Source organism: Choloepus didactylus, chromosome 16 (assembly GCF_015220235.1).
Source record: "Choloepus didactylus isolate mChoDid1 chromosome 16, mChoDid1.pri, whole genome shotgun sequence".
Taxonomy (NCBI): domain Eukaryota; kingdom Metazoa; phylum Chordata; class Mammalia; order Pilosa; family Megalonychidae; genus Choloepus; species Choloepus didactylus.
In genome coordinates, this window is record NC_051322.1 from 4,772,820 (window position 1) to 4,788,036 (window position 15,217).

The following is a 15,217-nucleotide window of genomic DNA, read 5'->3' on the forward strand; positions in this document are numbered from 1 at the left end:
ATGTCCCCTGGTGGGAACTGCACTATCATGATTGGAAACTAATGAAATAAGTAAGTGTTATTTAAAACACTTTTTTTTTTCTTTTTTATGTAAGATTTTCAGTGGGTGCAATATTAGCATTCTCTTTGTGGCTCTCTCACATTCTGTTTAACTGATCCCTTGTTGCTGAACTTTTAGTTTTGTTAAGGAAGATTCTGATAACAATCCCCAAGTGGCCAGAGATCTGACCCAGCCATTGAATGATTTTTCCTCTCTCCCACCAAGGGTTGAGACTGCTGATTTGTAACATAAATCATGGACCAGCAGTTTCCATGTCCTTTCACAAAAGACAGATCCTGTCCATTCCCTGAGGACAGATGGGAAGCAATGGAATATACCCTCCAGAAACCCTTCTGTTTAGGAATCCTGCTTGCTTATTCTTTCAGATATGTCTCAGTAGATTGGGTAGAAATAATTTCTTGATATCTCAAAAAGGTATTACCAAATAAGGTGGAAGGATATTGTAATTGTATTTAACAAAGAATCTACACATTTCCCCTGGTTCAATTAATGAAATGTTTCAGAACACACGATTTGGCTGTTCTGGGCTGAATAGTGTCCCCAAAACTCATGTCCATTCAGGACCTGTGAATATGACCTTCCTTATTTGGATATAAGGTCTTTGCAGATGTAATCAATAAGAAATCACTCTGGATTGGGGTGGGCCCTAAATCCAATATGACTGGTCTCCTTGTAAGAAGAGATGCAGACACAGGGAGTAGAATGCCACGTGAAGATGGTGACACACAGACGAAGATGTTAGCAGAGTGTAGACATGATGCCACAAGCTGAAGAAGGCCAAGGATTGGCAGCAACCACCAGAAGCTAAAAAAGGCAAGGAAGGAAATTTCTTAGTGCCTTCAGAGAGGGTGGCCCTGTTGCCACCTTGGTTTTAAGCTTCTGACCTCCAGAACTGTGAGAGAATTGTTTTATTTTGTTTTAGGCCACCCAGTTTCTGGTACTCTATTACAGATGGCAGCCCCAAGAAACTAAGGCACTAACTAATTGCACACATGCTCACACACTCACATGACTGGTCATGAAACAATTCTTCCTTATCCACTAGCTTGAGATGCTATTATTATCACATATGTAAAATGTTTTGTTGCAGATAAAATTGCTTGGATAATTTGCTTTGCTGTGTGTGGAACGAGTTGCTATATGGTGTGTCATGGGAACACAGACTCAGACACATCAGAGACTTTCAGCAAATGGCCACTTTATTACTTATACTGCTCAAATGTCCAAAAGAGAAAGGAAGAGATCCCATCACGGCCGGACCCCAAAGGAGGCCAAATGCTTGGGTCAGGGTTGGTGGGTGGAGGCTCAGCACACTCTGTGTCATGTCAGAGATGAGGGACACTTGTGCTACCCAAGTGCTGGGCTTTTATACACCTCAGGGGGAGGGGACCCTGCCAATGAGTAAAAAGCATGTATCAAGCAACCTTTGCACCCTGGCATGCAGCTGGAGCTGCCTGGGATCTACTGTCTTGCCTGGGCTGTCAGTGACTCTTGCAAAATGGAAACATACTGAACACTGGCACAAAAACAAGAAACATACCAAACATGCAAACAAGCAGGAGGGGAAAAGGAGTGATGTAGGAGAGGGTAGGAAGATGGCCATTGAGTGAGTCCATGACTTCCCCACATTATCGGCTCTCTGAGCCATGTTAAGTTGAGTTTGCACTGGAGCATGAGGAAATATTCAAAAGTTGGTTATGAGAGAACCCCACCACAAGGCTGCTTATTGTAAATTCCACCCAGTTTCCATGTACTGTAGAAAGTGGTAGAAATTGATCCATTTGGATTTCTGTTTTTGAGAAATATAAATGCTAGACTTAAAATGGAAGGGTATTATCAGAACTTCATTCTTTTTTGTGACTAAATAATATTCCATTTTATTTGCCCATTCATCTGTTGATGGAAATTGTTTTTTTCTACCTTTTGGCAATTGTGAAAATGCAGCTATGTGCACTGGTGTGCAAGTAGCAGTTTCAATCTCTGTTTCCCATTCTTCAGAGTATATACCTAGAGCGGAATTGGCAAGTCATGCTACAAGATGGATGAAATTTTAAACATGCTAATTGAAATAGCCATACACAAAAGAACAAATATTGTATAATTCCACTTACATGAAATATCTAGAAAAAGCAAATTCATAGACACAGAAATAAAGAGGTTACCAGAAGCTGGGGAGAGGAGAATGGGAAGTTATTACCTAACGGGTACACAGTTTGTGTCTGAGATGATGAAAAGTTTAGGAAATAGATGGTGGTAAATGTAGCACAGCATTAAAAAGGTTATTAATGCCACTGAATTACACACTTAAAAATCATTAAAATGGCAAAAAGGAAGAGTATTTACTTTAGTAGAGTTTGCTGAGTCAAGCAATGTCAAACTATTTTTCCAGTGCCCAATGTGACTTGCTTCAAGTTGTAGTTTCAGAAAGTCTAGGTCTAGAGGTAACTGATACTGCTATTATCCCTACCTTCCTATGATACCTGTGCAACCTCATGAAGGGAAGTCAGGTTTTTACTTTTCCACATAATCCTAAGAATTAAGACTAATAGGACTTGCAAAGTGTAAGCACAGGTTTTGGTCCAAGATAAGAGCTCAATAAGTGACTGCTCTAACAATATTAGTATGACTCAGTGGAAATTTTATTTCATCCACTGATCTGATTCATTACATTAACACATTTCTGATAAAGTTTTTTGTGTTCATTGTATAAACCTTACTTGATTAAGAATGATTATTGTTAAAAGACATTACTGAATATTATTTTTAAAGGTTTAATTTAAAATTTGTGAGTCTATAAATGCGACACTGTTTTTCTATACATTTCATAGCAGATTCACAAAACAAATTGAGCACACATACTGTTTATCTAAGCTATAAACATGGGCAGACATAGAGCTATTCCTTTCTTAATGGCTAAGAAGTCCTCACCATTAAAAATCTGTCTTAAAGTGTTAGTTCACTGTGTTTTCTATTTCACATTCTGTTCTTTTGAAGACTTCCTAAATTTATATTTCAATCCACTCACTAAGGTCTTAATTTCTGCTCTCATATTTTAAAATTTTCAGTAGGTCTTTTCGGACTTCTGAATGTTCCATTTTTATTGTACCCTGATCTTGTTTCAAGAATAGAATATCTTCTTTTAACTCTCTGAAGATGTCAATGACCTATTCAAAATTTTCTGCAATCTCAATCTCTTTTTCCTCCAAGATGATTTTAATCTTTCATTTATTTTGGCCCTCATCTTTCATTTTGGAGGCTCTCTTCAAATTTCTGGTGTTCCTTGTACATTTACTCATAATCAGAGGTGGAGCTTAATGAATGGACTGGACGCTCTGTGTGCGTGGTGGGACCCAGGGGGGTGGTGAGACTTTCTGATACATACAACCAAATTTTTAATCCAGGAATGTTTTGTCAGTTGTGCTCTTGATGTCTCTTCCCCCATTTATTTATTTTATTTTTAAATTTTCTTCAGAAAGCTATCTTTTTAGGCTGGGCATCCTGTTACATCAGAGACATTTCCACAATTTTTTTCCTTTCATCTGTTTTTTCTCCTCTTGAACCGTTTCTTGAATTTCTTCTCCGTGCCAATGATTCAGTTTTCTGGTTAGTGTTAATTCTGACATTTATCGCCTGCAATATAAATTTTCATCCTGAAATGGTACTTTAGCTTTCTTTGTCATCACTGCATCCGTCCCTTATCTCCCTTTCCATCATGCCCTGCTATCTTTCAGCTTTGATGTTTCCCTCCTATTCCACAACTAGGCTCTAATGAAAAGATGCCAATGAGTTTTCTAACATTTTATTTTATTTCTGCCTGGATAAATACTTTAGGATTCTGCTCTTTCTCCTCATATTGAGTATATTATTTTTTTCTCTTTCTGCACGTATATAACTTTATCACAAAACAAAGAAAGGTTCTACGCAGCCCTAAGGCCAGTCCACAGATGTTTGAGTGTGGACCCTTTTTCTCAGCCTGGGCTGGGCGATGAGGGGCCTGAGTGCCCCACCAACTCTCTGCCCGTCAGCTGTGCTCTTTAATCCAGCATGACTGGCAGGCAGCCAGTAGAATGCTTTCCAAGACCCTGGATATAAGTTGCCTGGCAGTCCAGGTTTTTGCTCTATTCTTGAGTTTCCATAATTGTTTTTCTATTTCTCCACAGGTATTTAGTGGGAACATAGAGGCAGATGTTTCAGGACCTTTTGACAGATGCCATTTTAAATTAAAAGTTGAATAGGTCTCTTTTCCCCCTCATATCTACTTTCAAATTTCCAAAAAGTCCACTGCTTTGTAAAATGGGCCATACTGTGCGGCATTCCCCATTTCCTAAGAAAACAACCTGCAGGTCTTATTGTCCCACCCATTGAGCAAGGCTCCACCTTCCGCACTTGGCTTTATGTTTATTAAGCCAATGACTGGTGCTGTTCTATGTCTTCCATGTGGAATGAAGACTGGCTGAATATACATGACGCTATCAAGCATTGCTGCTTGGTGGCATTAATATTGCTATTATTTATTATTTACATGTTTAATGACCTTATTGATATTATGCACTGTTAGTGCTCCTAATTATAACACAATAATATAATTTATAAACATAGCTTATGGCAATATACATGATGAACCATTAGAGATGATACCTGAAATAGCTGCAGAGATTCTTTTCCCGTTAGCACAAACTATCAGATGAGACAGAACTATCAGATTATGGAAAGACTTTTAAATATATATTTTAGTGTATTAGAAACAGATTGTGGAAAACACGTGTGATGTTTTCAAGATAAATCCAAATGACTGTTTTATGAGAATGGCGTGCATCCATGTCTTTGAAACTTCACAAAATGTTCACAAAGATTTTCCTTACAACATCAAGATAAGATTTCCTGTGTTAGTGTTAATTTAAGAGCCATGAGGATCCCAGGATAATGTTTTGGTCAAAAAAAAAAAAAAAAAAAAAAAACCCTAGAAATGCCACAGGGATGGTGGGTGCAACTGGAGATGCAGGCCAGAAAATGAAGGGGGGGCACAGATATAGAAAAGGATGTAACTGAGCAGGCCAAATTGCAGCTCATCTATTCAAATGAGTCAGAAAAGATGGGTTGAAACAATCTGTGACGTGTTTTCTCAGCTCCTGAGGAGCAGGAATTTGTTGGTGCCATGGGATTGCATGGGATTGTGGCTATAGAGGAGGACAACTGTTTTCTTCATAGAGGCTCCTTGTATTCAAAATTTATCTGTATCTCATGTCAATAATGTGTTCTTCAGGTTTTTCATATGAAAATCTTAAAAATTTTATTAAATTTTATTAAAATAAGGCAAGTAAACTTATTGCTAATTGAACCACCTTTAAAAAAATAAAATTAGTTACATACAACAGATATCACAGCCATCTTCTAGAACCATCTCTGGTGTTCAAATCAATCACTTCTTCATCTAATTTTACCTCACTCACTCTCTCTCACTCATGGTTCTTTGGGTATCAGGAAGGCTATTGGCAACACCCTCCCTTGCTTCAGTTGTTTTATGTACTCCAGCCTTTAACCATATATGCACCTTAGAATGTATTCAGACGCCTTGGTCAATCAGCTTCTCTCCCAGGGTGCTCCTCTTTAGTTTTGTGCACTTTTTATCAAAGCTGTGGCTTCCAGCGCTCAACCCTTCACCCTTCTGCCTCCCAGGCCTGGGCAGGAGCAGCTCCTTTTAGTTTAAATTAAGATGCTTACTGACAACAAGACCTGGGTTCTGTTTCCAGATAAAAATTGCTGCAGTGCAAGAGTGCAAAATATTCCTAAGTACCGCAGCAGCAACTCAGGATGCTCCTTCACCTGCTCAGTTTTATTCCAAACACCTTTCACTCCGTCACATACATATTCCTAACAGTAGCTTTGGATTCTGCCTAAATGTCCCCGATACTCTTCAATACAAATAGGATAAATGGGATTCCCCCGAAATAAAGGTTTTCCTCCACACCCTACACAGGAGCAATTTAGAAGTTCTAAAATTGGGATGTTTCTTGCAATCAATGCACATATTTGATGTAGTTATGTTTTAATTTTCCTCTTCAAACTAATTCTTTTCTTATATCCACATAGAAACTTACATTTGACAAATCTCAGGATAGAGCAAATAGGATAATTTCCTTCCTAAGCTTTATTGAAGGTAAAACTTTGTCAAAAAAAGGTTATTTCACTTCAAATACCAATGATTATTCATGAACTAATCTATCAACTCTGAAAATTTTTAAAATTCCACTCCTGGCAACAACTTAAAGGGGATATGTCCTTCTACCCATGTGTAGGCAGATCAAAATAGCTAATATCTTTTGTATTGACAAGCATCATTTTCCATTTCTAGAGGAAAGGTCCTTGGGAGGAAGTAAGGAAACAAAAAATATGTTCAAGTTTTAGGTTGAACCACGCAAAACTGCTAATATTGGACCACATTTTTACCTACCAAAAAAAGCAGTTTCATATGACTCAGTCTAATCTGTAAGCACTAATGGTCCTTTCTAACCACAATAAATTTTGTTCCACACACCCATGCAAAGAGCAAGGTGGCGGACGACCATTAACGTGCCTTAAAGGGCAGACCCTTTTTACAGTTTCAGCTTTATGAGTCTCTCAAAGAGAATATTTGGTTCTCTGAAATACTGATCCTGCCATCCCAGCCCAGAGAGGCGAGCCAAGTTCCTGGCAGCACGAACCAGGTGAGGGCAGAACTAAATAAGACCCAAACGGAAACTTCTAAAGCGTATGCCATGTGGCCATTACTCTTTGGCACCATTTTTTAAGCAGTGACCCTAAAGACATTTGGAAGTTACAGCCCTCTAACTGAGCAGGATGTACAGTACACAGCTTGACTTTGGGTCACTTCTCTTAGCCAAGAACAGAAGTATTAGCTTCTCTGTGATTAGGAAATGGAACTCAGCAGATGTGCACCAGATAGATGACTTTTTGTGTACCCTGGAGAATTGCATTGACAAGGTATTAAAACTAAATTATCTTTAAAATGAGTATGATTAATAACAACTCAGAGTGAGCCAGGATTTCTCGGGTATAAGAAAATAGCACAAGGTTGTTTGCAATATGGCTGTTCTCCTTATGCCTACCTGGGCAAGTCATCACCTAGGTAGAGCAGGGCTATGTAAAGTTGGGAAGAAACAAATAAGTGAGTGTGGCTCTTCATGGGACTGCTTCAAGGTCCTTCAACCCATCCTGCAAGGTGATGGACTAGCAGAGGTTGCAAATAATCATGTGATTATACTTCTTGTCCTTTGACTCCGGGAGAGTGATACTAAGTCATGGCACCATTTTTCTTGGATCCAAAGACACAGGCTCAGGGATGGAAAAGTGTGACGGATACTTGCCAACAAAGGAAAGGTTTTAACTTATTTTAACAGCTCCACCTCCTGTATTCTTCCTTTCCTTTACCACATCCATAGTTTCTTAAAATATCAATTTTCGACTAAGTAATGCTTCCTTGGTTTTATAAACCTTTTCTCCAAACAGCTAGAGTAATTACAAAACAATGAATCAAATCACACTTTTTATTTATTTCAAAAACAACAATATATAGTAAAATGTGACTTTGGACAGAAAGTAAAACTTTTATACTTCATTTACCTAATGCCAAATATCTAAAGAGTTAGAAGCTGCAGATTTTTGACATCTTATAGACATAATCTATAACACACTTGTAACTGTAAGAACAGAGTTGCTATATTAAGCACAATATCTTCATGGTCATTTATTATTTAGAATTTTAAATATATGTCTTTACCTTTTCAGTGTTTGTCTCTTGTATAAGATTAAAATTCATACCAACTAAATTTTCCATATTAAAGGAAAATGTTTTTGATGATGAAGACTTTAAATATGATAATGACTAGAGTTATTTAGTACACTTTATTCATATAACACTTTAAGCCCCTATTTTAATAATGTAATAATTTTAAATTTTTATACTTTTAAAGCACTTCACATAACTATTGTGAATTTAAGTGCAAAATAACTGACAGTGAAAACTTTAAAATGTCTTTTTCCCTTGCAGCAGTTCTGTGATATAGATAGGATCAATATAATTCCCAAGTTTTTGCTGGTGAAACTTTAAGTCTCAAATCACGTTTGATCGAAGTTGTACTTAAACTCAGATTCTCCCATTTCAAGACCAGTGAATTTTTTGTAATTCTTGAAAGGTGATAGAGAATGGTCCCTGGGTATTTCCGGGGACAAAAACATAATCTAGGCTATGTGGGCCACAGAACTGAAAAGGCAATTAGAGCCGCATCTTTCATTCTGCACTGATTTGGGCTGGTAGAGACCGGTGGTGTGTCCACGGTTCAGATCGTAGCTGGCCCAGGGTCCAGGGCAGTTCCTGCTTTGCCTCTGCATCATTTCATATGCCATCTGGCCAAAATGTGGAAGTGATATTTTTGGGGGATACATATCATAGATTATTTGGAACCTGCATGAATACACTTTTGATTGGTTACCAATATGAGATTCAGAAAGGGTAAAATGCAATGGAATAAGTGAATAATGGAATAAGCAAAGGAGTGAATTTAAGTCCAAAATAACTGACAATGAAAACTTTAAAGAGTCTTATTTCTTATACCCAAAGGGAAAAAAAAATCTAATGTCATTTAGAAGCAATTGTTTGAGCAGTTTATGTGCTCCTTGGAAAAGAGGCACTCAATGAAATGTGTGCTATATGACTTTCTAGATTTAGAAATGCATCCATGTCCCAGGTGGAGTGATAAGACCAAAGATGCAAGAGCATGTGATGGGAAGATGGGCAGAGGGTAATGCAAGCTGCAAAATAAACACCTACCCGCATGCCTTCCAAATTAAATTGCATCTAATAAAATCCATAGGTTTGTAACAAAAATCTTTACTAATCTGTGCCACTGCTTTCCACTCAGCCAATGATAATACGTCATGGGGCTGTGAACCAAACTCGAAAGGAGGTTAGACAGGAGCCTACAAACAGAAGCATAAGGGAAGGGTGTGTTGGCAGGTACACGGAGCTGCGGGAGTCCAGCGAGAGCCAGTGAATGCTTCTTGCTGCAGTTAATCTACACCCGTCTTCCTGGTTAGCTTACTGTGCGCTTTTTATCATGAAATTACCTCAATCATGAATTTGTCAGTGTGTAGTGATGATCGAGGTTGCAGACTAGAATTAGCTCTCCAATGGAGCCAAAATTGTCAATTCTGATTCAATTCACCAAAGTCAGTGTCGACACTTTGCTGACCAAATGTGTCAGTGGCATGCCTATACACGTCCACGAGAGCCTCAAAACCAAGGGCCAGGTTTTATTCAGCTGCATCTCCATAGTATGCTTGCATTCAATAACTGTTTTCACAAAAAAGTGTATGAATTAACAAATCAATGAGAAATATTTGAACAGGTGAAAATATACTTTGATAGGAAAATGTAATTAAGAGAAGAAATGTAACAATGCAATATTTATTGGTTACTAATTTGAGGGCAGCGATTTTCACAGTGGTACGATTAAGGTTGTAGCACAACTAAATGAATAGAGTGGCAGAGAGATAAGCTGGAAGTGCTTCACTGAAATTTGCCTGGAGTATCAAAACTGGTTTATATTGTGCTCAAAAGATAGACTGGAATTCTTTTCAGAAACGTGGTCCAGGCCACATCTACAGGCCTTGCTCATTTTATCACTGACTTCAGCGGCTTGAAGAGGATACAAGATGAAAATGTAAAACAAAAATGGGATCAGGCATTTTTAGCAAAATATTTCAATGCTATTACAGCCCTTACAATTCTGCTAAAGTCTGCAATTTGCAAAGATTTTTGTTCCTAGGCCATGATCATTGATCAAATATTTTGACCAATAATTGATGAATCAAAATTCCTTGATGCTCATTGAAACAGAATGTAGTTTGTATGGAAAAAATGAAGAAGAGGAAGAAATAATAGATTTTGAGCAATAAGTTAGAGGACAGGAAAAGGAGGAGAGATAAATTCAAGAGTAAGAAGAAATGAGTTGAAGTATTTTAAAATGCCTGGAAACAGAAAAATAAGGGGAAATACATAAATCATGAAGATTTGGAGTTGAAAGATGGCTATTTGACATCTGGATCAAGCTACTCTGAATACAGAGATCCCCTCCATACTTTGTTTTTAAATAGTCACCCTCTCCCTCCCTCAGCCAGGGCACTTCCAGTGATGGGAGCTCACTGCTTTCAAGTTGGCCTAAGCCATCAGACAACTCTAAACACAAGGAGAATCTAACATGCAGCAGAAAACTGCCAAACTGAAGTTCTTTGCTCTTGCCTCATCTGTTTGAAGCAACACCATCTCCCATGAGCAGGTCTGCATGAAGGTTGAAGGAACTCTCATGCACCTCCACAGGTCCTGGGGTCACTTTACCCTCCATTCTGCCATCCATCCCTGTGTGAAGCAGTTTCCCAATCTTTACCTTCTCGGCCATGGAGACTTATCCTGCAGAGAGCCACGCCCTTGGCTGAGACCTGGGCAGGTGCAGGGTCCCAGGCCGACCATCCGGAGCCCGGCTGGGTTTGCTGAGAGTGCTCTATCAATGTGGCCTAGATGTGCACCAGCTTTTGACTGAATTATCACAAATGAAGCAAGCACACTGCTATCAGTCTATGATGGGTTTGGGGAGTCTTCCTTAATAGCTCAAGGATGTCGTGATACAGTCCCTTCCCATAGCCTCAGCTTAGAGTAGCAAGTCGTTGCCATTCCCTCCTTGAAGCTTTGAAACCCCAGGCCCATCTTCCCTCCCCTCCAAGTTCCCCATGCCCTGCCCAGGCCCTCCATCTCCTCAAAAGATGGTCCTAGAGGCCCCTAGCATTTAATAATTGTCAAAGAACACACTAAGATTTTGTAAGTTATAACAATTTATGCAAAACTCACTTATGACACCCATTATATGACACCCAAACTTACTTACGGTGCCCCGTTTCCTCTCCACACTCAGCAGCTTCACACAACCACATCTGTCGGCTTCACACAACCACATCTGTAGGCTTGAGATGAGTGTCTGAAATCAATAGGGGTGGAATCACGGAGGCTCACCCCTTCCTTCGGCCTAGCTGCTGCCTTGCTCCCCAACCAGACCCCAAAGCCTGCCTTCTTGCAGGCCCTTGGGGCCTTCTGGATACATTAGGTGGTAAACACCAATCTGCAGTCCAATCTGGTCAAATGCAAAGTAATCATCTTGGTTGTGGTACTGAAGGCTTAGAGCAGGACTCTGTTGGATGAGGTCTTAGTTAATCAATCAGCCTATTCAGGCATCGGTTCACTGATGAGATCCTTCCAGGGCGCCAGGCACCGTGCCTTCCGCCCTCCTGATAGCACAGAGGGGCCCGAAAAGCTGCTCCAGCTCCCAGGACCAGCTTATCCCAACCCTCAAGCAAAGCAGCCTCAGGGATTAATTTCTCTCCCATAAAGCTTCGCAGAAAGAATTTCATCAAAATTAATTTTCAGAGGTAAAAATTACTGAAAAAAGAGCCTGTTCAAAGATGGAGTTTGAATCAAATGATTTCTCTGAAGTGAAATAGTTCTGGTATCCTTATTTTCCCAGCATAATTGTAAAGATTAGCACCCTTTTCCCTCAATACTCCCTCCCCCAAGGAGAACTGGTCATTTACCAAGATTTATGTCTATCACATTCAGGAGTAACTCCAAGTAGAGGTGGATATTTTTTACATAAGTGTAATTATATGTAAGTGCTATAATTTAATTACCATGATTCCATCCCTATTGATTTCAGATACTCATCTTAAGCCGGCAGATGTGGTTGTGTGAAGCTGACAGATAGAATCATCTATTTGAATTGTCTATGGACACTGTAGGAAGACTGGAAAGAGCACTTGTTAAAGAATATCAAAGAATTTTGTTCCAGGAGTCATTAAAGTAACTATTGTAAATTAAGTGCCAGATTTTCCAGTAAAGAGGGTAGAATGAAGGAGGGTCACAGAATGTCACTCATGCAGCACCTAAGAAAAATGGATACAAAAGAACAAACCACATATATGCAAATTAAATATAAAAATGCAAGTTAATACCTAAAATTAAATACTAGGTAAAAAATTTCAAGCAACAAATATATAATATAAATAAATGGGATACTGGTAGATAAAAAATTGAAGATTCTGATCAATCAGGTGGACACTTTCATTCTGCCCCTGCCTCTGAGAAGCCTTACTCAGAAAGTGAATTGATTAAATCCTAAGAATTCTCACAATACTCTACAGTATGTAGAAAGTGGGCCTGGAATAAACCAAGGAGAGGAATATGCTCAAGAGAGAAAGCCTTAAAGTACCACTGTGAGACATCAGCATAAGCAGGAGGTGATGCTGTAGGCTTACGGCAAGTGGTTCCAAGATAATTTCTTTAGTCTTGGAGTATATTCCAGGCTGGGTGTAATGAACTTCTGTACAAAGTATTAAATAGAATTTGTTGTTGGGTTGATCATCTGTCTCCCAGTACAAGAATTTAAGATCTCTAGCGGCAGAAAACCTGTCCTACATGTTCATTGCCAAATCCCCAAGTCCAAAATAAAATAAAATTAATATATTAATGACAATAATTAAGAAGTTGGCTAGCTAATGAAATGAAGGAAAAACACACAACACCTACATAAAGAATCCAGTAGGGAAGAAAACATTTTCAAGAAATAACAACAGAGTCCTTTATGTGTTTCATGTTACAGAAGAACTGAGTAAAAATACGAACTCAATGAAAAAGATCCTCCCTTCCAAAATAAGCTGATATAATAAAAAGCCATGAGAATCAATTAGCGCTACCAATCTAGGATTATGTTAGACTCCTTGGGGAGTCCTGACTTAGGAGTCCTGTTTTAAAGCAAAAATTCCAGGTTTAGTTCTCCCACCTTGCTGAAGTCCCAAGGAATAATCTCCTAGCAGCCAATACAGCCATTTGGCTCTTGATCAATACCTGATTTTATGTGTATTTAACTCTCACTTATCTGCATTGTCTACCACTTTTGTTTCATTGTTTTGTTTTATGTTTTTGTTTGCCCTTGAAAATGTCCCTTATTATCTGCTGAGCTCAATAAAGGATTAAAGACAAGTCTGTGGTAATTCCTCCAGAATCTAGCTACATAGTAACAGAAAAGGATTTCAGATTATCCAGTCAACTATAATTCCACAAGTGGAAGTGCATATATCATTTTACAAAACAACATAGACAGTGTTTAGTTAAGATTTTCTAGTGAAACAGAATCAACAAGAGATATTTATAAATATAAGATTTTATAAAAGTGTCTCACGCAACTGTGGGGATGCGAGTTCAAATTCCGTAGGGCAGGCAGCAAACTGGCAACTCCAATGAAAATGTTCGATGAACTCTTCAGGAACAAACTGGCAACTTTGATGAACTCCTCAGGAAACGCTTCACAGGTCAGCCAAAGAAGTGAAGGTCCTCTGTCTTGCTTAAAAGTCTTCAACTGATTGGATTAAATCCAGCTGATTGCATTATCTCATTGTGGAAGACATGCCCTTCATCAATGTAATCAGTCACAGCTGCAGCCAATTAACTGATGATTTAATAAACCAGCCTTCTGGTTTATTAACTAGCCACACATGTAACAGTTAGGCCAGTGCTTGCTTGACCAGACACCTGAGTACCATCACCTGTCCAAGTTGACACATTACCCTAACCATCAAAGTCCACCCCTTCTCAACTTGGCAGTTATACACATCACCTTAAACCATACATTATCTCTAAGTAGAGAAAAATAACAGACATATATTTCACCTAAGAATACTCTGCTGTCCTGTGTACAACAGGAAATACACTAAATCTCTCCAGAATAGGGTAAAAGTCCTTGGGTGACATTAATTCTTAAAATTGATTTCCTTTAACTTAAACACTGCAAAATGAACAATACAGCTTATGTCATATGATAAGGGGATAAGATAGAGAGGAAAGCAAAGATATTTGCTTTACAGACAAACACAAACATACTCATAACAAAACAAGGAGGAAATATTCTTGCCATCATAGTCCTCATTTCTGTAACTGCTCACATGGCCGTAGTTCATATTTATCACTATTTTCTTCTGCTACCCATTCTATATTCCCTTTACCCTCAGCAAGCACTTCAACTGGCCATGGTTCTTTGCCTGGTGGGGTGACCCAAACCTTCATTCCTGAAGTTTCTTGGCCATTGGTAGTCCAGCCTGGATTGGGTTGTTGCAGTTTTCCATTGACTTTAATCACAGGGCATGGTAGTACTAAGAGATGCCCTAGGGGATCTCCTGTATGCCAGGAAAACTCTTCTTTACCCCCATTGTGTAGCTGTAGTGCTATTTCCTCTTGATAGTCAGGATCAATCATCCCAGCCAGAACAGTAATCCCCTTCCTTACCTGTTGATTCAGAGGCATAAGAAGTCCAAAATGGCCAGGTGGCAGTGTTAACTTCCAGTTCAATGGAATTATTGTTGTGTTTCCTGGTGGAAGCACTCCTCCTTTTGGAACTAAGACATGCAGAACAGCAGAGGTTAAGTTTGCAGGGACAGGAAGCAAAAATTTTCCTAGTGGATCACTAGGAGTGATAGAGAGGGGTGCCACTCCTGTTCCCACCCCTTGATTCCTGGACCCATGAATCCTGGCTATGGGAGAAACAGCACCATAGAGTGGACGCTGATTCAGAGCATACACAGCCTCCTGGGGAACACTGCCCCAACCCTGCAAAGTATTGCCACCTATTTGGCACCATAATTGAGTCTTCAACAGGCCATTCCACCATTCTATCAACCCAGCTGCCTCTGGATGATGGGGAACATGGTAAGACCAGAGAATTCCATGAGCATGTACCCATTCCCTCACTTTATTTGCTGTGAAGTAGGTTCCTTGGTCAGAAGCAATGCTGTGTGAAATACCATGATGTTAGCTAAGGCATTCTGTAAGTCCTCAGATGGTAGTTTTGGCAGAAGCATTTCATGCAGGGAAGGCAAACCCGTATCTGGAGTATGTGTCTATTCCAATAAGAACAAATCACTGCCCCTTCCATGATGGAAGTGGCCCAATGTAATCAACATGCCGTCAGATAGCAGGCTGGTCACCTTGGGGAATGGTGCCATATTGGAGACTGAGTGTGGGTCTCTGCTGCTAGTAGACTGGGCACTCAGCAATGGTTGGGGC